Source organism: Meles meles, chromosome 10, assembly GCF_922984935.1.
Source record: "Meles meles chromosome 10, mMelMel3.1 paternal haplotype, whole genome shotgun sequence".
Taxonomy (NCBI): domain Eukaryota; kingdom Metazoa; phylum Chordata; class Mammalia; order Carnivora; family Mustelidae; genus Meles; species Meles meles.
Window position 1 is genome coordinate 7022685 of NC_060075.1, and position 23462 is coordinate 7046146.

The 23462-nt window shown below is 44.7% G+C and overlaps 1 protein-coding gene across 1 annotated transcript in view; it reads left to right on the forward strand.

Annotated features, from left to right (window-relative positions):
* The first annotated feature begins 1067 nt into the window (after positions 1–1067).
* EZH2 (enhancer of zeste 2 polycomb repressive complex 2 subunit) overlaps positions 1068–23462 on the forward strand; it is a 64325-nt gene continuing 41930 nt past the window's right edge. The window contains exon 1 of the mRNA XM_046020670.1: positions 1068–1191. The gene's annotated coding sequence lies outside the window, so the exon portion shown is untranslated. The remainder of the gene's footprint in view (positions 1192–23462) is intronic.

Consider the following 23462-nt stretch of genomic DNA (forward strand, 5'->3'; position numbering starts at 1 on the left):
AGTATGGAATCCCAGTTCACATGAGTGATTATTTCGCCCTATAACTGCATCCGACTAAAAATAAGTCAGACTAATCGTAACTGCACTGACAGATAAAGCCAAAGGGCAGATTGTGTCCCAAACAGAATATTCCTAATTCCTCTGGGTTGAGACAGGTTTACTCCAAGATCACCTTTTAATAAAAAGTGTTGTCATTATCCTAACATTGTCCAGAGGCATTAGCACGAGGCAAGCGAACCGCACTCATCCTGGATAAATGATTTTTCACGTTGACACGTGCACGGGAAGGATCTGAACAAGGCGTGTTGAATGAGGAATCTGTAACCGGAACGTCACTCTCGCCCAGGTCTCTAAGGCGATGGGCACTGCGGGTTCCACCAGCCAAAGTCCCGCAGGCCGTGGGGGATCGAGCGGACAGGCAGTCGCGGGGAGGACGCTCGGCTCGGCCGGGGCGGCGCGCGGGCCCCACCGGAGCGCGGGAGGGTCGCGGCTCCTCGCCCGAGCGTAGCGCCTGTCGCGCGCCCGCCGGCCGGCCCCGGCTCCGCGCGCGGGGAAGAGAGAGCGGCAGTTGAAACCGTTACCACCCCCGAGTTTTGAACTGGTTCAAACTTGGCTTTCGGCCCCGCCCCGCCTCTCCGGCCCGGGAACTCCGAGGCGACGGTTCCCGCCAAGCGCCGCGAGCGCGCCGTCCCGCCCTCCGGCCGGTTCCCGCCACCCCACCCTGCCCAACCCCCACCCGCCGCCCGGGCTCCAGAGGCCCCGCGCCCCCGCCCGCCTGCCCGCCGCCTTCCTGAGAGGCGCCGTGCGTTCAGAGAAAGAACAAAGAAACGGCGCGGCACTTCCACTCCGCGGCCGCGTCCCTCAGCGCCCGCCCGCGCCCGCGCGCACGCGCCGCCCGCCCGGCCCGGCCGAGTCCCGCGGGCGCCTCTGCGTGGGGCTGGCTCGGCGCCTCCGAGCCCGGCGGGCCCTGTGATTGGACGGGAGCCCGCCTCGCGTCCCGCCAATCGGGGCGGCGCTTGGTTGGACTGGGGGGGCCAAATAAAAGCGATGGCGATTGGGCTGCCGGGTTTGGCGCTCGGTCCGGGAGCGTCCGACACCCACTGGGACGCAGAAGGCGGTGGGGCCCCGGCGGCGGCAGCGGCGCGCGGGAGAGGCGCGCGGGAGCGGCGCGGGCTGGGGCGCGGGGCGCAGGTAACGCGCCGCTGTCGGGCCGGCCGGCCGGCGGGGCTCTGGAGCCCGGCGAGGGGCGGCGGCGGCGGCGGCGCCGGCGGCGCCGGGATATCCCCGCCGCCGCGTTGCCCGTCCGGGTGTCGCCCAGAGCGGGCTCTCCCGGGCGCCGCTTTGGCAGGCGGGGTGAGAGGAGACCCCTCCGCGGGGGGCTTTGGGTCGGGGCTGACCCGCGCGCCCCCGCGGGCGGGCAGTGCCGGACCCCCGACACCCGAGGCGGGAGCAGGGGCGGGTGCCCGCGGGGGGCGTGCGGAGGGGTCCTCTCGCGTGCCCGCCCCTCCGGAGGCGCCGGGGCTGGGCTGGGGGCGCTCCGGTGCCCGGGGCGGGCTGGCCGCCCGAGCCCAAGTCTCCTTTGTGTGGAGCGCCGCGGCGGGAGCGCCCGGGTGGGACGGGACACACACAAGTTGGTGGGACCTCGCAGCCGAGTGCGCACTCAGACAAAGGACGGACTGTGTCTCGGGGGAGCTCGGCGCGAGGAAGGGGCAGTGACACCGGGCCTGACAGCAGGCGGGAGAGGGGCGTGGGGAGCCCGGGCCGCGGGCGCGGGTGGGCGGGCTCGGCCCCACGCCCCCTCCCCGCGCGCGCGCAGGCTCGGCGGGGCCGCGGCGGCCGGGACGGCGTGCGGAGAGGGGACTCGGAGTGGCCGCGCATCTGACGTTTCCCCTTCGGCAGCCTGGAACCTCGCGGCGGGAGCCGCTCGGACGCGGCAGTGCCGGGCTGCCTTCCCCTTTTCGTCCGCCTTTCGGTTAAGTTTTCGGGCAGGGTCGAGCTGTTCTCCCCCTTTTTGGTTTTGTTCGTTTGGAAGGCTTTCCGTCGAGTTCCCGCGTCATTGTGTGCCCCCTTCCAGCCACCAAAAGTCTGTGCCACAGGGTCGCTTTTGGAAAATGGGAGGAATTGAGGAGCACGGTATTTTGGAAAACTTGGTGAACTCGCGCCTAGCGAGTTCCCACTTTCTAAAGAATCAAAATCTTAAAAAAAAAAAAAATCAAGCTGTTTTGGCCAACTTGTATGATGCGTCTGAGAAGGGCGACAGGTGCTAACGAAATCAACTGTCATTTAGTGAGTGATTGCTCCCCAAATCCCTAGGGGTTGAATGAGGATGAGATGGTAGAAATAGTTGACCAAATAAAATACTTGTGACAAATGTGTATTTACATTATATGGTTGGCTATTTCTTACTGATTGGTCTTAATTTTCCGTGAACAATAGCTTTGGGGAGTCAGAAAAGACTGGATGCAGAAATATTTATTGCTTAAGAAATTGAATGTGTGCTGTCCACAGTTAAGCTAAACTTCCTTTGTTTATCATACAGGATCTGTAAAACTTAAAATTCATTTGGAAATAAAAATCTGGAATTAAAAAATATTTTATTACAAGGTTTACTTTCTTGGTTTTGAAGCTCATCAGTTTAATATTATAGCGTTTTAAAATTACACAAAACAACATTTGAAAAAACCTTTAAAAGATTCGAATGCTGGTACAGTTGAATATAATCTAGTTTTATGGGTTTTAGAGTTTATTATCCATTACTCTTTGTTCATGAGCATTAACAACTGTTAATGGTGTTCAAAACCTGACCAATTTATTGATAATTTTATTTGCAAGAAGATGAAAATGCTTAAGATATATTTTAATTTTCTTTTCATAGTCTCTAAGTTGGGGATTGGTGGGATTCTAGTCCTGATATAAAGATTCCTGTCCGTCTTTCTGGAGGTGGATTAGGGTATGCAATGTTGAAACTCTAGGAGCACGTAGGAAAATTGTGTTTTCAGTTCTAATTTTTATGGAAAGTGAATATATTCAAAGAAAAGGAATTGAGAAACACATAGGCACTCTTTTCATTTGCATTCTATCAGATAAAGAGCTAATGTGCATCTACTGTTTTATGGTTTCATAAAAATGGAGACAAAGAAATGCTATGTAAAAGTCTTTATTATGGGTATTTTGCAGAGTGTTAGACACTGTTGAACAGACATCCCAATTGCTGCCCTAAGCGTTTGGATTGTTAAATAACATTTACATTTAGTTACTGATAGTTACATATTAAAACGACCTGATAGTTTTTGCCCACTGTTAGGAGATGAGTTATGTAAATTTTGGTAGAAATTCGGATCTTTTAGAATAAAAGATTTTAGTTTTCCCCTTGTGTATTCTGTAATTGATAATGACTGTCCTTAATTTTGCCACCAGATTTTCTAAGAAGCCTTTTCTGGGAGTTGGCTTAAAATTTTTATTTTAACTTTTTCCTGGTTGAATTGTGAGTGTATACAAGACAGTTTTAAGTACCAGTGATTAAAAAAACACTTGTTGATTTGGGCAAAAAAAATTTCTAATACTTTTATACCACCTTTGCCTTGCATACCCATATATTAGTAATTGTATTGGCCATTTAAAAATTTTAAGCGGATTTCTCCAGGTCACAGTGAAGTTTTTCTAGAGTATCTTCCATCCCTTGAGCTGGCATGCTCAAGGCGTGTGAATTAATTTCTGTTTTGGCCTAAGTAGTGATTAAGAAAGTTGATCTGCGTTTTAAAAACCGACAACAAGGGAAGTTCCCCCAGCGGGTCTGATGTATTCTGGGGTCAGTTAGAAAGGATTTATGGATTTGTCTTGAAGTCTTTATGTCAGTACAAAGGAGGAAAACATTTTCTCTGTGTTATGAAGGGTTCTGCATGTATGTAGAATTTTTAGTTTGGAGGAGAGCCTGAGTGGAGATGAACAGCTCATTAAAACCAGAGAAAGGTTCAAAATCAGATGATACCTTTACCTTCTGGAGGCCTTCCCAGAGTTCCCAGGCACCCTTGTGTTCCACAGGGCTTTGTTCTTACTTTTATTACGACATGTATCAGATTGTATTGTAATCACTTGTTTATGCATCTGGCTCCTTCAACTACACTCTTAAATGCTTTGAGGCAGAGGCTCTGTCTTGTTTTTCTTTGTAGACGTAGTAGTTGCTAGAGAATAGAGGGTTTAACAGTTGAAATGAAGGAAATAACGAAAAATGTAGCAAAATAATTTGACAAACGAACTTTGCAAGGCATATGTGATGTATTTATAATTCTGTTGTGAGGAATTTTGGAAGGTGTGTTTCTCCTTTGAGAGGCAGTGATTGTAAAGAAAAATAATCATTAAGGTGGTTAAGTTCCAAGGTTTTTCTTAGTTATAATACTCTGATAGGGAAAATCGTGTATCCCTGAGGTAGTCTATTGGTACTCATATTTGGCATTTCAGGCAGCTAGAGAGAAACTTGATGAATCATCTGGGTACCTTACATATAGCATCTGCTTAATTTGATTTGATGTCAGTATCGGTGGTCCTTGTCCAAAAATAAAAGGAGAGGAAAGTATTGGAGACAGTAGTAAATCTTTTAATTGAAAGGTGGTTAGTTAAAATTGATGAGGTCTTTATTGGAATAATTTAAAGTAGGTTTTGAAGCTAAACCTGCAGGAAGTAGTGCCGGCGTAATTACAGGCCCTTTATTGGAATGCCCTTCATTCTCTTAAAATATGGTAAGTGTAGATTAGCAAGTCCAATAACATCGCAAAAGGCATAGCTTATAAGTGTCTAAGATGGTTCCATATCTTGCCACTGTACTGCTACGTGGTGCAAAAATATGACGAAAACAAAGAAAAAAAGAGACAGTAAAGCCCCTATTTATCAGATGCTTTATTCATTTGTTTGGTTTGTTTCTTACTGTGGTAGTATTTACATCAGATGTTTTATTTATTTTTTAATATTTATTTGTTTGAGAGAGAGCGCATGAGCAGAGGGAGGGGCAGACTCCCCACCGAGGAGGGAGCCTAATGCTCCGGGCTCCTTCCCAGGATCCTGAGATCATGACCTGAGCCGAAGGCAGCCGTTCAACCAACTGAGCCACCCAGGCGCCCCAGATGCTTTATTTCTAATTATTGTTAAAATCACCCTGCATCCATCCATCAGCAGATGAATGGACGAACAAAGGATGGTGTACACGTACAATGGAGTATTATTCAGCCATTAAAAGAATGAAATTCTGGTATGTGCGACAATATGGATGAACCTTGAAAACATTATGCTAAGTGAAATAAGCCAGACACAAAAGCAGAAAAATTGTATGATTCTGTTTATAGGAGATACTGAGAATAGGCAAACTCACAAAGACAGAGAGTAGAATGTCTGTTTCTAGGGTTGAGAGGAGCGGGAAATTTAATGGTATTTAATAGTATTTAATGGTATAGTACACAGAGTTTCTGTTTGGGATGATGAAAAAATTCTGGGCACGGGTGTTAGTGATGGCTGAGCAACATTTTAAATGTGCTTCATGTTACTGAATTATACACTTTAAATTGTTACAGTGTTACATTTTATATATATTTTACAATTAAAAAACTTTAAACGGTAAGGTCACACTCTGCAAACCTTTGCAGATTAAGGAAACTTTGGTCTAAAGGGTTTAAGAATTTGTCTAAGATTGTCCAGCTAGGAATTTGTATTCAGGATCCAGATTTAAATTGCTTGACTCCGTATTATCTACTCCGTGTTCTCTGCTGGTGTGGTTGATTAATGACATGTTGGTCCCAGGAAGAGTTTACTTGACTCAATCAAAAAGTTATATTTAAAAGTAGGTAATTTGTAGTTTTATGGGAGGGGATGGTCTGATGCCCTAGACAAACTAGAAGATGTCTCTGCAGATTTCTTCCTCAGAGCTGTAATGGTGTGTCCTCTAAGGAGGAATCATTTGAGTTTTAAGTGTGGTCTTCGGGGTCCCTTTGCTTGGGTTCAATTCTGAGCTGCCAGGTTGTGCCCTGGGCAAATTGTCCTTCATGCCTTCATCCTCTATTGTAACTTGGTGATCATAATGACAGCATTCGTTCCATAAGGTTCTTGAGGATTGAGTGAATTAATACACATGAAACCCTTAGAACTATATTCAGCACAGATGGTCCAATGAAAGATTTTTAGTTATTGTGCCGGTGTTGTTTTTCAGAATTAGTATACATTCTCATGAATGGAACTAAACATTTTTCAAGTTTAAGTATGTGCTTAGGACCTGTAAATAAAGAAGATGGTGCTGCATATGCTTTATGTTAGAAAGGTCTGTAGAGGGGTGCCTGGGTGGCTCAGTCCTTAAGCATCTGCCTTCCGCTCAGGTCCTCACTCCAGGGTCCTGGGATTGAGCCCTGCATCGCCTGCTTCGCCCCCTCCCAGTCCCTCTGCTTGTGTTCCCTCTCTCTGTCAAATAAGTAAATAAAGTCTATTGATTAAATACAAGCAATTGGTATTCAGTTTAAAATTCTGAAAACAATTCAGACTTGCAAAGTGAAAGCTTTCTTGATCCCTGTAATCCCATGCCCTACCCTTAATAGTTTGGTGTATATTTTTCTCAAACTTTTCAATGTATTTATATGAATATCCATTTATACATGTATTTTACAAAAATGGGATCAAGTTATTTTGTTCTAGAACAGTTTTTTTAGGGCAATACAGAGACATCTTTGTATTAAAAAATAGGTGCTTTTTTTTAGTGCTTGCTTCGCCCTTGGCACTGTGCTCATTGGTCTCATTTGTTTTCTATAGCTGCTGCGCTAACGAGAGATAGAGAGAGTGGCCAAAAGCCGGGTAGTGGTAGAGCAGGGGTTTGGACTGGCGCACTTTGTTTTCAAGGCTGTGGTCTCTCACGTCTCTCACTCTTAGCCTGGGTTTTTTTTGTTTGTTTTGGTAGGGCCCACGAACTGCTTAAGAGTTGTGAAACAACCACAAAACTCCCCAAAAAGAATACACGAGGAGACTGGATGTAGCCTTCCAAGCCTAACATACTTATGATGTGGCCCTTTATAGAAAAACTTTGCTGCTCCCAGCTCTGAGCTATTAGGCTGTTTTGTTAAGTGGAAGGAGTACTTGTTACTCCGTTTATGGATGTGTCCTCACACGGTAAACCAACCCCCTGCGATGGGCACTGTGCTGTCGAAAGAACAACATCCTTACATGTCTTTGAACGCTTGTGGGACAGCTTTCCTTAGAGAGACGTGGCTGTTTGAAGATCACGCGCGTTTCAAGTTTTAGTCGACATCGTCGAATGGCGTTCTAGAAATGTACTAATTCTTCAGTTTAAAAATCAACTTTATTGAGATGGAGCTTCTGTACAGTGAGATGCACACATTTGAAGAGGCCGGTCTGAAGAGCTTTGAGAACGCGTCCCTCGGCATCCCTCGGCGTCACGGCCACCTCCGTCCGTGTGCGACTTTGACGCCTGCAGAGTTTACAGTCACTCCCTCTCTACGGCTGATTGGACTGTTCTCATTCGAGAACGTCCTATGAATGGAATTACACAGTATATACTCTTCTGTGACTGGCTTCTTTGACCCAGCGTGTTTTTGGGATTTATCTGTGTGGCCTGTTTCAGTAGTTTCTTCTTACTTCTGAGTAGTACGCTGTTGTATGGATATACTGTTTTTTACTTCATTTACCTGTTGGTGGACACGTGGCTGTTTAGAGTTTTGGCTCTCAGTAAAGCCGTGATGAGCATTTACGTAAATCTTTTGCGGACATACTTTTAGTTTCTCTTGGGTCGGTAAATCCCTTGTAGGTGGATTGCTGGGTCAGAGGGTAAATAATGGTTGAACTTTATAAGGAACTGCCAAACTGTTTTCCCACATCCTTGTGCCTTTTGGCGGAGGGTCATAGTAGCCATTGCTGCTCTGCGGGGTTTCTCCGGGTCTCCTCTCACTTTGTCGCCAGTCTTTTAAGTTTGGGCTGGCCAATGAGTGTTCACTCTCGTTGTGGTTTAAATTCATATTTCCCAGGGGATCAGTGATGCTGAATATCCACGTGCTTCATTGGCCATTTTTTGATGAGGCTTTTTACCCATTTAAAAAATTGGTTTTTTTTGGTCTAAATGAGTCGTAAGAGGTCTGTGTATGTTCTTGGTACACGTTCTCTGTCATATGTATTGCAAATGTTTTTTCCTTTATTTTCTGCTTTGATTTTGCGTATTATTGACAGTGTATAGGTCCAGTTAAGTCATGTTAATGCAGGAGGGACAGTTGTTTAAATTCAGTTAAATTGTGTGAAAACGAATTTATTCTTAACCCACAAGCCATTTAATTCTTAGTATAACAAAATGTCATGTGTTTGCCTCTGCAAAGTGAAAAAGATACTATTCATACAAATAGTATTATTTGTGTGTGTGTGTGTGGCCTGGAATTTTTATTTTTTCAAGCTTTTGTTAGGTGTTTTGGGAATTTTTATTTTTATTTTTTAAGATTTTATTTATTTGTTGGAGAGAGGGAGAGAGCATGAGTGGGGTGCAGGGGCAGAGGTAGAGGGGTAAGTAGACTTCCCCCCCCAACAGGCACCCCCCACCCCAGGAGCTTAATCCCAGGACCGTGTGATCCTGACCTAATCCAAAGGCAGATGCTTAACTGAGCCACCTAGGCACGAAATTTTTAAATTATGCTGTTTTCATGGTAATAATATTTAGTAATTCTTCCTATTTTTGGTTTTGGGTAATTCAGACCTTTTCATTTATTAGAATTAAAGGATAAGTGACAATTTTAAAGTAAATCAAAAGTAGCCTTGATCTTAGAATCTGGTATGTAAAAAGTGGTGAGATTGCAAGCTTGGGCTACCTGTTTTGATAGTTAAGTAAATTTTTTGTTATACAAACAGATGGTTTTTAAGAGGTTAGATACTTGATTTCTTCATCCTATTATTTTAGTTCTGCAGAGTTTCAGTTCTTTGCTTTGCTCAACACCCAGTTTGCCCTCACAAAAAGTTCTGGTTTTTCTTCATTATACAAGTAACACATGACTCCTCCTCCTCCTTTAATAAAGGGGGTGGGGAAAGCAAGCCTCTGGGCTTCCCTTGGGTGTCAGACCCCAATGCCTGCGCGATCGTGCCATTGCCCAACTCTGTCTTTCCCTGGCTGTCAGTTCAGGTGGGAAATTCGTGAAGCCAGGCAGTCAACAGAACAGCCTTAACTCTCCTCGTTAGTCTGATCTGATAGTTTTCTTATACCTTTCCCCTACTGAACTTGATTGGTCTTTTTACTAATCTTTAGGAAGTTTCACATGGAAAGTCTGTGCTCGGTCCTCTTTCCGGAATGTCTTCCCTACCATTTTAGCATCTCAAGATACTATTTAGCTCGTTCAGTTCAAAACACCCTTTGCTTCTCCCAACGCAACTAGCCAGCTTATCTCCTGCACAGAAAGAAATACCTCAACGCATCTCTTGTGTTTGCCTCTCCCCTTCATCTTAAGCTTTATTTTACCTATCTGCATGGTGAAGGAGAACAGGGTTTTGTACACAGTGGATAGAAATAAAATTTTTGTGAGGTGGATTTAGGACCACAGCCATGAAAACTTGGGAGATTGCTTCTTTAGGAACAACTCAGTACATAACTTATTTAAAGGGCAGCCCTGCCCCTACAGCAGAGCCTTGGAAGTTCTGTTCGGGTGAGTTTTGTGTGGCTATACTGTGTATCACCCAGTGAACTTTGCTACCTGTTGTCAGGTACTGTTGTAAAATTTTCATTTATACCCTTCATATACTGTTGGTTAAGGTCAAAAAGGTTGAGAAACTGGGAAAAAGAGAGGAGTATAAGATAGTAATTCTGCAGCTGTATCTCAGAGTGCTCCTTGTCCCTCACTTGCATTCACGTGAGCAGAATTCACAGATCACAACGTCTAGTTAGACGTGTCAGAAGGACAAAACATCATGTCTACTTTGTCTGTTTTAGTGCCTTGGTTTTTTTGTTTGTTTGCTTTTTTTAAAGATTTTTATCTATTTATTTATTTGACAGAGAGAGAGAGAGATCACAAGTAGGCAGAGAGGCAGGCAGAGAGAGAGGAGGAAGCAGGCTCCCTGCTGAGCAGAGAGCTGCATGTGGGGCTCGATCCCAGGACCCTGGGATCATGACCTGAGCCGAAGGCAGCGGCTTTAATCCACTGATCCACCCAGGTGCCCCACTGCCTTGGTTTTTGATACTATCTGAGAAGTGCTTTGTAAGCAAATCCCCCCAATTTAAGAAAATTAGATGATTTTTCTTTAAACAGTTGAACTTTCCAATCATTAAAGGAGCTTTGTATGTTTTCAGTGCCAGAGCCTGATGGTGGAATGTCACAGTAGTTTATTTGTAGATGCAGGAGTGCCTGCCCCGTGCCTACAAATAAGAGAACTGACAGCTGGTTATTGAGGAACCTGCCCTGTGCTTAATAAACATGCAGTCTCTAAACCAAACATTTTAATTTTGAAACTTGTGGAAAATCATGCATATTATTTAAACATAAGCACCATATATTATTTGCTAAATGGGAAAAAATATCTGTCTTGGGAATATTTGAAAGATTTTGTTGAGATAAACTTTAATTTTTTACCATTATACTGATTTATCATTATTAGATGGAAAAAGCTGCAATGTATTCTCATTTACAAATCTTGATCTAAAATGTTTCCATATACAAATTATTTAATAGTACAAACAAAATTTGCAAAATTGTTTAAAAAAAAACCCCCTAATTTGTACTATGAGCTACGTTACCACGCAGTGTTTATGAGTCAGAAGAGGTTGGGAAGGGGCGCCTGGGTGGCTCAGTGGGTTAAGCCGCTGCCTTTGGCTCAGGTCGTGATCTCAGGGTCCTGGGATCGAGTCCCGCATCAGGCTCTCTGCTCAGCAGGGAGCCTGCTTCCCTCTCTCTCTCTGCCTGCCTCTCTATCTACTTGTGATCTCTCTCTGTCAAATAAATAAAATTAAAAAAAAAAAAAAGAAGAGGTTGGGAAATGCCCTTCTAGAGTAATCAAGAGGGACTTTTAAATGGTAGAAATGTTGCTTCAACAGACTAGGAAGGAAATGATGAGTTGCCGTCCCACTTTGGCCTCTAAGTAATTTCGCCTGTGGAGGATATTTGCCTGAAATACAGAGCTCAAGTTAGGCTGCAAAGAAGCTATTCTTAAAGGGCCCCTTCCACTGGCAGCTGGATATCCTGCAGAGAGCCCAGGCTCTAGGCTAGACGCTGCCACTAAACTCGTTTTATTTCCATAGCAAGTGGCTTTTGTCGATTTCATCTTCATTGCAAAATGAAGGAGATGAACAAGTGAACACCTTGTGATTTTGAGGGTTTACCATGTGCCTTCAAAGAGGAGAGCTCTGTTTTGAAGATAAAGAAATAGAAACTTGTTGAAGGTAAGTAATTTGCCTAGGTTCACACAGCCAGCACGACCCAAGTCCCTTTACAGGCTTTCACTGCCTGTAGGGTCCTTCAAGTCTTGGTTTCTGTTACCCACTTAGAGCTATTCCTCTGGAGAGTCTGAGAAATATTGGGCTGGAGTTCACATCATCACCACAGGTCATTGTGATTTCCCCTAGCTGGCATTTAATTGAATAGTTATATGCAGTTCTCTGAAATTCTTTTTATCAATTAGTCCATAAAACCTCTAATGCTGATTAAAAGCCCATTTTTCCCCCCTTTTTTGTTTCTGCATTATAGGCATAATAGCACCTAAAAGCTTCTTAGGACTATTATGTATCTGACTAAACTAGCTTTGTAAACAGTCAGGTTGGGATATTGTGGTTTATAATAAATTTGTCCTGTTTCTGGCACAGAACCCCTACAACTCTTGGACTTTCCTAAGGGATGCACATAAAGGTGTCTCGATATTCCTAACACACCCCTTTGAACAGTACCTGAGTTTGTGCAAATGAGATGACTTGTGGGAGCACCTAAAGATGGGGCTGGGTGCTGGGGGAGCCCACCATGTGGCTGGAAGGGTTGAAACTTTCAGATCCTCCCTTTTCCCCGGCCCTGTGGAAGGAGTGGGGCTGGACCTTGAGTTCAGTCACTAACAGCCAAGGATTGACGGAATCGTGCTTACATAGTGAAGCCTCCGTAGAAACCCAGAAAGACAGGGTTGGGAGAGCCAGGTTGGGGGACCTGTGGAGCTGCCGGGAGAGGTCCTGCCTCGGGGAGTCTGGAAGCCCTGCGCCCTTCCCATGTACCTCACCCCGTGCCTCTCCTCCATCTGGCTGCTCCCGAGTTGCATCCTTTTGTAACAGACGGCTAATTTAGTAAAGAAGCTTTTCCTGAGTTCTGTGAGCTGTTCTGGCAAACTAATTGAACCCAAGAAGGGGATCATGGGCGCCCAGTCTGGACCTGGCTGGTGAGGAGCTCAAGTGACTATCTGGGCTCCCCTTGGGATCTGAAGTAGGGTGAGACAAGTCTTGTGGGACCGAGCCCTTAACCTGTGGAGTCTGGTGCTCTGTCCAGCTAGGTAGTGTCAAAGGTGAGTCAGACCGTAGGACACGCGGTGGCAGTGCCGCACACTTGGTGCCCAGAAGCGTCGGAAGAGAAGGACCGTTCGGAGAGGACTGTGTGGGTCTAAGTGGGAGTAGTTCTCTCTACACGTCTCTGCCTGGCAAGTTCAAAGTTGTTTTCGGATTTTTCTTACAGAATTTAGTCTTGTCTTTATTTATTTATTTTTATTTTTTTTTTTTTTTTTAAAGATTTTTATTTATTTATTTATTTGACAGAGAGAGATCACAAGTAGGCAGAGAGGCAGGCAGAGAGAGAGGAGGAAGCAGGCTCCCTGCCGAGCAGAGAGCCCGATGCGGGGCTCGATCCCAGGACCCCGAGATCATGACCCGAGCCGAAGGCAGCGGCCCAATCCACCGAGCCACCCAGGCACCCCTAGTCTTGTCTTTAAAGAAACAGAGTGGTGTTCTTTTTTTTTTATTTTTTTATATATATTTTTTTAAACATTTTATTTATTTGACAGAGAGAAATCACAGCCAGGCAGAGAAGCAGAGAGAGAGAGGAGGAAGCAGGCCCCCTGCGGAGCAGAGAGCCCGACGTGGGGCTCGATCCCAGGACCCTGAGATCATGACCTGAGCTGAAGGCAGAGGCTTTAACCCACTGAGCCACCCAGGCGCCCCCCCGAGTGGTGTACTTTATCAGTTGTCCCTTGATGCCCACGGACAGCACGCAGCCCAACAGCTGTACCTAACGTTCACGTTGTCTGGAAAGGAAAATGTCTTCAGAGTATTGGTTGCCTCAGTCTTCACCCACTGGGACTATTCAGACGAAGCGCGAGATGTTCTCCTTCTTACCCTGTCAGGAGACGTTCTGTACTAGTGGAAATACAGTGTTTAAAGCTGGACTAGCGGACAAAAGCGCTGCCCTTCCTCGCCCGAGTCTCAGAGTCCCCGAAGCTGGGCACTCATCGGAGCTTTCTCATTCTTTCCCCCGTGGAGGTGCCGGGATGAGGGCTTTTTTCCCGCCTAAAAGCCTTCATACTGGTGTGGAAATTTCAGAGCGATAACTACAGGGATTCTGTCCCTGGTGTCCTTGTTGTTGGTGAATTCTTCATACATTTCCTTAGGTATTTGGAGGCTGAAAAAGAGATTTTTCCCAGGGCTTTAAGTATTAGTGATGAGTGATCTTCTACTAATGAAAAATTCAGTAGACAATATATTTGATAAAACAAATACTGAAAGATACCACTGATTGTAAATGATACTGGAAGGTTCGAAGTTTTCCAGTACCTCAGTAGTGTGTTTATATTCCTGATAAGCCGTACGGACAGGAAAATCGTGAAAACGCTTCATAGCTCATAACCGGCCCTACCTCCTTTACTTCCATCTTGTCCCTGAACTATTACTATTTTTAGCAAGAAAATGAACTTCAGGGCTGATACGAGCCAGAGGAATTTCTGAAGGGTCTCGCTCACTGAGTTCTCTTGGTGTCCGTGCATTGAAGGAACGGCACCTGCAGACGTTTGCCCTCCCCTGTTGTGTGAACTCTAACGCTGAGACTAGCAGACAGCAGCCCCTGGTTATAGACAGGGTGCCTGGAGATCTGAGACGTTCTGTAAATGCTTTGCACTTAGTTTGAACTACCCAGTCTTGTCTTTTTTTTTTTAATTCTGTCTTCAGAGTACAGAGGAAACTGCATCTTATTTGGGGGCTGGCACGTAAGGACAGTGTGCAAGGCAACGACAGTATGTCTGCAGGGTTGCCTGCGAAACGTTCTAGGAAGATTCCATGTCGTAAATACTTCTCTTCAGGCCCCAAACCAGCCCATCTCTCCTCTAGTATGAGGAATACATCATTTTTTTTTTTCTCTTGTTTTTTGAGCACAGTTGTTGGTTTGCACTTTAGGGGCCGTGCTATCGGCAAAACACCTACCTTGACCACTAGACTCACTGAGCGGCCAAACGTGGCATCAGAGGCACGTGGCACAGGCTGTGGGACCGGCAGACTCCTGTCCCCTGTCTCCCGCACTTGTTGGCTGGAACGGTGGGATACAAGAGCCCTTGTATTTACCGGGACTGAGTTTCTCTTAAGATTTTGCACAGTGCGTGTTGTTGAATTGTGTTGGCTTATCAGAGCTGTAAGATTTAAAATGACTTCCTGGAGGGAAGAGCATCTGGCCTCAGGTTTGCCTACATTTTTGCTTCTGTCAGCTCGTAGTGAATGGTCTGAATCTCGTGTTGTCTGAATCATGAGGTGTGTGTCACAGTTTTCGTTCCTGAGCCATAATTTTGCTTTGCATTTCTAAGTGTCAGTTAATCTGTTTTGTCTAATTGTTGAAGAGATTTTTTTCTTCTTCTTTAAGATTCATTTACTTTAGGGGCGCCTGGGTTAAGCCTCTGCCTTCAGCTCGGGTTATGGTCTTGGGGTCCTGGGATTGAGCCCCACATCGGATTCTCTGCTCAGCAGGGAGCCTGCTTCCCCCCTCTCTCTGCCTGCCTCTCTGCCTACCTGTGATCGCTCTCTCTGTCTCTCTCTCTGTCAAATAAATAAATAAATCAATCTTTTTTTTTTTTTTTTTTAAGATTCATTTATTTTAGAGAGAGGGAAAGCACAAGCAAGAGAGGCAGAGGGAGAGCGAATCTCATGCAGTGCTCGTTGCGGAGCCCCGTGTGGGGCTGGATCTCACAACCCCGAGATCACGACCTGAGCCAAAACCAAGAGGCAGAGAGGCTCAACTGCCTGCGCCCCGCCTACCCCAGCAACCCTGTTGAAGCAAATTCTTGACAACATTTATGATAGTTAAATTCTCCAGCTAGTTTAAATTTATGAAACTTTAAAAAGTAATCTCTACACCCAGCATGGGGCTTGAACTCAGGACTCCGAGATCAAGAATTGCGCGCTCCCCGGATGGAGCTGGCCAGGCGCCCCCTCCAGGGGGTTTAAATTTAGACGCCCATTTCTTTCCTAAGACACGTCTTTGTAAACTGATAGTGGCTCAGATGAACGCAGGAATGCCGCTCTGTGGACTCCACGTTGGACCTAGAGTTGTTTACTCTTCCAGAAGGAGGAGAGTGAGCTTATTTCTGTGGAAAATGCATTAGTGCGGAGTCTACTCACTCTCGCTCTGACAATCAAGTCAATGTTCGCTGCTCCGCTAAGATTGCCCCGTCACTATAATTCCTGCGCCTTTTTACAGTACTGACCTTTTTAAGTGCTGCCTAACCCAGGGCTACAAATACGGTCTGTATTTTGCCCCTTACTTCTTCTGTTCCCCAGTCACCGGCTCATCTGTTTCCTGAATCCTCTTCAGCACAGTCTCCGTTCACGACACCTGCGGGGCTGTAGCTGCACGTACAGGCGTCTGCTGGTGTTCAGGCACCAGGATGCCTGTTGCGTTACAGGATTTGGCATTTTCAGAGTGCTCCATAAATTCTGGTTGATAATACCTCTCATTTCTGGCTTTTCCAGATCCTTCAAACCAAAATTTCAGAAGTTTCTTCTACGGGCGTTTGGCAGGTTGTTTGGGTAGAATGCTTGGGCCCAGCAGTGGTGTCTCTTTTTGTCCTTTTTATTTATTTATTTTTTTAAAAAAAGATTTTATTTATTTATTTATTTGACAGACAGATCACAAGTAGGCAGAGAGAGATGGAGAAGCAGGCTCCCTGCTGAGCAGAGAGCCCGATGTGGGGCTCGATCCCAGGACCCCTAGACCACCCAGGTGCCCTCCTTTTTAAATACAAATAGAGGCATTCTAGGAATGGAAAAGGTTCCTGGAACAAGATTTTTATTTTGTCTTTCTTTTATGGGGGTAGGGGTAAGTCTGAGTAAATGGGCATTGGTTGGTAGGATGCGGTGGTTTTAGGTACCTGGACAGTCAGAAGAGTATGACCACTGGGGATACCTTCTTACAGTGGGGAAGGGTAGGACAGATGGGTGGAAACAAGCAGTTTGTTGAAAATGCATTTTGTTAGACATTAGTCTCTCGATTTGGCGCAGATGTATGGCATACTGCCATCCAGATTCTGTAGTTTGACAGGGCAAAGTATCCCTCATTAAATATTCTTCACATGGATTTTTTGTTTTAGTTGCATGAATGGTGATTTCTAGGCCTTCATCCTTATACATGTGTCTTTGAAAGTATATAATTTGAATATATTGTCCATTCTAGATGCTTTGTGAGTAGATGATTCATAAGGTGTCTGGATATACTTACAGCGGCTGTTCTCAAAGCCTGGTCTGAGGACCTCAGAGAGTCTGTGCGGTTATCTTTGTCATAACACTAAAATGTTATTTGCCGCTGTCTTTTCCTCCTTCCTTGTGTCAACATATGCACCAATGGTGGAGAAGCAGGGCTGGGTAAAAGCTATTGACATTGTAGCACTTGGAGTAAAACAAAAAACAACCCCCCCCTAAAAAAAAACAAAACACCAAAAACGAGTTCTAGAGAATGTCCTTGATGAAGTAGTAAAAATTGTTAATTTTATTGCCTCGTGATACTGGGTGCGCGCTGCGGAGGAAGTGTTCTGTGCAGCGCGATGGGCCCGCGTGCCCGAGCAGGATGGGCCTCGAGGAACGGCCCCGAGCTGGTTGGTTGCAAGCCGCCCTTGCTGCTTTTTCCGGGGAGAACATTTTTACTTGAAAGAGGGGTTGACAGACAAAGATGATTCAGATGGGTATTTGGCAAACGTTTTTCCGTGAAGGGAACGTGTCCTTCAAGGAAAACAACAGTATTTGTTGCCAATGAGAATGTTTGAGCTTTCAAGCCAAAATTAAAATTTTTGGAAAACCTCTGTCTGTCACCGTGAGCTTGACAGCTTCCCAGTAAATACTTAAAAGACTTTTCTGATGAGATCAGTGGATTTATCAAATAATGATTTTTGGGAAAACGTCAATTTCTGGAAAATCTGCATAACCCAGTGGACCAGTATTTTTCAGATGAGGAATGATTACGCACAGGTTAAGGATGCTTCAAAGTGAATAGACCAGTGAATTTTAACGGGGCACGGTTCAGAAAGTTTACTGATGTTATTTCAGATTCTACCTTGCAATTAATCTTAAGAAACCACCGCTGCTTGCTGTAGAATAGTGTCGTCTTGAGGAGAAGCACCTAGGAGGTTGAACTGCAAGCTCATCTAGCCACTTTTTTCAGAGAACAGTTTTGGTCTAATACCAAAGCCTGACATCCACAATTACCTCAAAAGGCTGTTCAAATACTCTTCTATTTTCTAGCTAAATGCCCGTTTGGAAATGGATTTTCTTCATATCCTTTAACCAAAACAACATATTGGAACAGATTGAATGCAGAAGCAGATAAGATCCAGCTGTCTTCTATTAAGACAGATATTTAAAAAGTTGGCAAAAATATAAAACAATACCACTCACTGATTTTTTTCTTGAAAGGAAAATAGTTTTAAATTAAAATGTGTTATTTCTATTAACATGTAATAGGTTTGCTATTACTGTTTTTAAATGAGTTATGTTTTAAAAATTTTTCAGGTTGTAATTTCTGAGGTGTTAAATAGCCACAGTTACAGCCCAGATAAACTAAAGAGGTCCTGAGACCAGATGTTCGAGAAGAATGTTGTGTTTCCTGTAACTGCCCATCATTCTGCTTGTCTGTGCTAGGAACGGCCATGTGAGGAATTAGCGTCTCAGTTTGCATCCTAAGTTCCAGATTCTTCCTCTTCTGATCTATTTTTTTCCCTCTTCATATAAGTGCATCTGGATTTTTAATTTAATTTTTTTTTGATTTAATTTTGGGCTTTTAATTTTAGAATGTCTCTTGGTATCTTTTTCTTTATTCACATTGCTGTCAACCCAGTCAGAGCCCCTCTCACTTTGTTCCTGAATTACTTCAGGGCTCCAGTTTTTCCTAATGTTTTTCAAACTTGAGTGTTGAATGGAATCCGAAGGTTGACTTGACTTTAATTTTATTTGTATGTTCCCTGAAAATGTACAGTCTTCTTACGGTGAAACCAGAGCAGAGGTACGAATTAAACACTGGTCCTATCAGCAACACGTATTCAATAATGCTCTTCGGTTAAGGCTGAGTTTCCAGCGGGAGATCTTGTAACAGAACGCCGTAGCCGCAGGACCAGTTTTATAATACATCTGTTTCTTTATTTTGGCTCAATACTACTAACCCAGCTAATGGCTGTTTGCATACATATATTTTATAAAACGGCCTGCTGACCTCCAGGATAATCAGACGCCGTAGTTAACCTGAACGGCGGCACCTAGCAGTCCTTGACTGCCGGTTTTAATGCCAGCGGATTCTCCTGTCACGCTGCATTGATCACTGGAGCGTCGTGTGGCGTGGTGGGATCTACGTTGGATGGATATTTAATCCCATCGTCTTTGAATCTTTACTGGAAAATATTGTGCTGCATATTTTACTACTGGCTTTGCTGGTTGGTGGGGTCTCTGGATCCCCTTGACTTCGCAACACGCACAGGGTGCTGAGTGCCCCCAGCACAGGTCCCTTTGTGTGGGAACTTCCATCCCTGCCTTAGCGCACTTACCTGTTTGGTTTCTTTCTCAGCACTCAGCACTGTCTTGCATACTAAACGTTTTACTCTGTTTTCAATCATTTTCATCTAGTAGATTTTAAGTTCTCTGGGGTTACAGATTTTTGTCTTGTTTTATTTACTGTGAAGTCTTCAGCTTCTGTGTGTTCGATGTTCACTAAACAGGTGCTGAATGAGTGAATGTATATTAACGCTTCTCTCTGTTCAGACTCTAAACTCAAATGCTCTTTTCTGTGTAACGTGCTTAATGCTCTCTTTCCAGCTGGAGCAAAGAGACGTTTCTCTGACCATCTTAAACACGGCTAAACTGGACTTGAGTTGTATGGAATCCTTTTGGTTTTTGTGATCATTGCATGTGAAATCAGGGCACAGTTACTTTCTTTGGTACAGACTCTGTATTTCTATTAATGCAGCCTAAATGTGCATTATGTTTTTAAGTAGACACATCTTAAAGCTTTTGTGGAGTTTTTTTTCTCCTTTTAAGTTGTTCAAGTGTAATGTTATCTGAGTTTTAAAATAGTGCAATTATACGTGGGAATCTTCTCCTCAGTTTTGTTTGAAGTTAAGGTTTGTAAGTACCAACTGCCTTAATTACTGCCTGTTCCTTTTCACTTTTTAAAAAAAGATTTATTTATTTTAGAGCAAGCAGGTGTGTTGGGTTGGGGAGGGGCAGGGGGAAAGGGAGTCTTAAGCAGACTCAGGACTGAGTGTGGAACCCGACTTGGGCCTCGATCTCACAACCCTGAGGTCACGACCTGAGCGGATACCAAGAGCCACTTAACCAACTGTTCCACCCAGGCGCCCCTTAACCTTATGTTTTTAAATAGTCTAATCATCAGTGCGTTCCCTGCCCCCACCTTAACATTTTCTATCGCATTTTCACATTCTTGACCTGCTTTTGTTTACGTTTTTAAAAGTGGATATCATCTTATTAATTTATTTTTAAAAATTTATTTATTTAAAGATTTTGTTTTTTTAAAGATTTTATTTATTTATTTGACAGAGAGAGATCACAAGTAGGCAGAGAGGCAGGCGGAGAGAGAAGGGGAAGCAGGCTCCCTGTCTAGCAGAGAGCCCGATGTGGGGCTTGATCCCAGGACCCTGAGATCATGACCTGAGCTGAAGACAGAGGCTTTAACCCACTAAGCCACCAGGTGCCCCAAAGATTTTGTTCTTAACTAATCTCTACACTCAGCTTGGGGCTCAGCCATAACCCTGAGATTGTGAGTCGTATGTTCCACCAGTGGAGCGAGCCAGGCTCCCCAAAAGTGGATGTCATTTTAAAAGTTAATGTTTTGGAACGCCTATGTGGCTCAGTCAGTTAAGCATCTACCTTCGGCTCAGGTCATGATCCCAGAGTCCTGGGATCGAGTCCTGCATGGGCTCTTTGTTCGGTGGGGAGCTTGCTTTTCCCTCTGCCTGCTTTGCCTGCTGCTCCCCCTGCTTTTGCTTTCTCTCTCTCTCTCTCTCTGACAAATAAAGTCTTAAAAAAAAAGTGAATATTTTTATATTGGGTTGTTGTATAACTTAATTCTCTCTTTTTTCTTTTAAACTTTATTTTGGAATAAATGTAGTTTTCTGTAACCCTAGTACATTTGTTAAAATGTAGACACCAGCATCAATCAGTATGTTACTGTTAATTAAATTAGAGATTTTATTTAGATTTTACCAGTTTTTCTGCTGATGTCCTTTTTCTGTCCCGGCATCCAGGCCAGGTGCCACACAGCATTTAGTCGTCTCCTTAGGCCTTCAGATCTGTGGTGGTTCTTCAGTCTCTCCTTGTTTTCATGAGCTCTTGGTAGTTTTGAGGAATATTGGTCAGGTGTTTTGTAGAAATGTCCTTCAGTTCGGGTTTATCTGATGTGTTTGTGCACTAAGACTGCAGTTATGGGTTATGAGGTTTTGGGGAAGAATTCCACAGAGGTGAAATGTGCTGCTTTTCACGCCACGTTCCAGGGTACACGACGGCAACATGGCTTGTCCTGATCTTTTATCCATAACCATTTGGGGCGAGGGGGGTGCCTTCTAGGCTTCTCCGCTGGGATATTACTGTTTCCCATGCCAGACTCTGCTGTGGGACTGAGTGACTGAGTCCAGCCCCTGCTCACGGGGAAGCGACCTGAGCCCGACCTCTCAGGTTAGAGAAGCATACACACTGGGAATTCCCTGTGAGGAAGATTTGTCCCTTCTCTCCCCGTTTACTTATTACTCACTTATATCATGGACTCATGGATACTTATTTTGTTCATTTGGTTATAATACAATACCATTGTGACTTCCTTGTACTCAGATGGTTCCAGTTTTGGCGGAGCTAGAACATAGTCCGGCCTCAGATTCCGTGTAGACCTAACACTCGAGCGATGGCCTGGGCCAGTGCATAGGACTGGCCCACCGGACCCGTCACTCTCCGGCTTCCTTTTCACAGGCCACATTGTCTTTATTTCCCCGTAGGCATAAGATCTGCTTCTCTGGTAATTAATTTTTATCTCTTACCAAGGGTAGCATTTATATGCCTCTCTAAATTCTCTTTATATTTTTTTATTCTTATTTACAAATGTTAATCACTCTTCATTTATTTTTGAGTTTATTAAAGCAATGGATTTTAACTTGAAAAATAAATGAGGGGTGCTTAGGTGGTTCAGTTGGTTAAGGGACCAGCTTTAGATTTTGGCTCAGGTCATGATCTCAAGGTCCTGGGATTGAGCCCTTCCTCGGGCTCTGTGCTCCGTGATTAGTGGGGCTACTGCTTGAGGATTCTTCCCCTCCCTCTCTAAAATAAATAAATAAATCTTTAAAAAAATTGGGGTGCCTGGCTAGCTCAGTCAGTAGAACATGAAATTTGATCTCAGGATCATGAGTTCGAGCCCCACGTTGGGCACAGAGCTCAACTTAAAAAAAAAAAATGAAATTGTTAAATGAGACAAACAGCTGTCCTCAAAGCATTTTAAACATAAACACTATTGAAGACGGGCAGTTTTTCAAAGTCGGCAGTTTAATGGCAGGCTCAGTGTGAAGGAGAAAGACGTTTTTGTTGGGGAAGGACATCAAGAATATTGCAGTCGCACTACTCAAATTTTGTTAGGTTTGGACTTGACCTTATTGAGTCTGGTAGTAAAGAGTCAGGCAGTGCTCTTAATTCAGTTAGGGACGATAAGTAGTACATGTAGTTGATTATTTAGTTTCCGTGAGACAAGTAGTAACAAAATCCAGCAAGACTAAATAGATGGTTAGTGCCTGGGTTCAGTGAATCATTTAGGAATGAAGAACCTTTAAAGAAAGGCATCAAAGGGACTGAAAGTGCCTAGGGAACTTTTTAAGTTCCTTGTCCTTGGTCCCCGAGTAAGGAGGGGCAGGGATGCCCCCTCAGGTAAAGGCCATTCACAGGTTGGACCTGAGAGAGAAGAAAGCTGGTTCTTTGGGCTTTGTGTCCTGGTGCCCCCGGGAGGTGGAGACTTGGGTCCTGGCGCATCCTTGGGGCTGTCTAGGCCTGAGAGGGTGGAGGAAGTGCCTTACCAGGTGGGCAGCCGAGCGGCACTGTTGTTTCCGGTCCCTCTGGCGATGCCCTCGATGTGACGGTGAGGAGGTGGTCACCAGAACATGTCTCTTAATTCCGGCGTTGTCGCACGTGTGATCCCAGTACCAGAATGTATCTCAGTCCCTCTGTGTTTCATGTGGCAAGGAATCCTAATCCAAACTGGTTTAAAAGGAAAAAAGGATTTTCTTGGCTCACGTAACTGAAGTTCTAGAGTTGGGTTTGGCAAACACGCCTGGTTCAGGGCTCGGTGAGGTGATGAGAGTCCGTTTCTTGGCTTTGGGTGTTTTTCCTTTTGCAGGCTCTTGTCTCGTGTTTGCGAGTTGGCTTCCGGCAACCGTTGGGGCAATGTATATCCAGCTTGGAATCTAAGTGGGAAAGGGCGAGCATTCTTGTCCTCACGCTGCAGGGAGCCAGGAGATTGTCCCTGTGACCAGACCAGTCTGGTCACGTATCCAGCGTGTACTGGTGACGGTCGGCAGGGAGCGGTGGGCCCAGGTGCCGGGTAGCTGGTTGTCCTCAGAGAAAGGTTGGTGGGAAGTTTCCAGAGAAGGTGAGCTGATGCGGGGGGACACAGATGACACCACGTCCACTCCGTTGGGCAAAGCTGGCTTACGAGGGCCTGCTGTCCAGGCTGTGGGAGTTTGTTTCGATTCATAAAATAGACTGTAGACGTAATTTTCCTTAAGTTTTTTTAAACCTTTATGTATATGTTCTTCTGTAAGGTTTTACTGCATGTGTGAAGGTTTTGATGGTTTCCTGCCATAATCTGGTTTGCCTTTTGAATCAAAGAAAACCTGTTGTTTTGGTTTTACTGTATATGGGTAGAGTCTTATTTTAACGACTAGAGGTATTCTGTTTTGAATAAGAGAAGTCCTTTTCACATCCTGGATAAAAATCCTACTAGCGCCAGTTTACCTATGAAACCAAACAAATCTTTTGAATGAGAAAT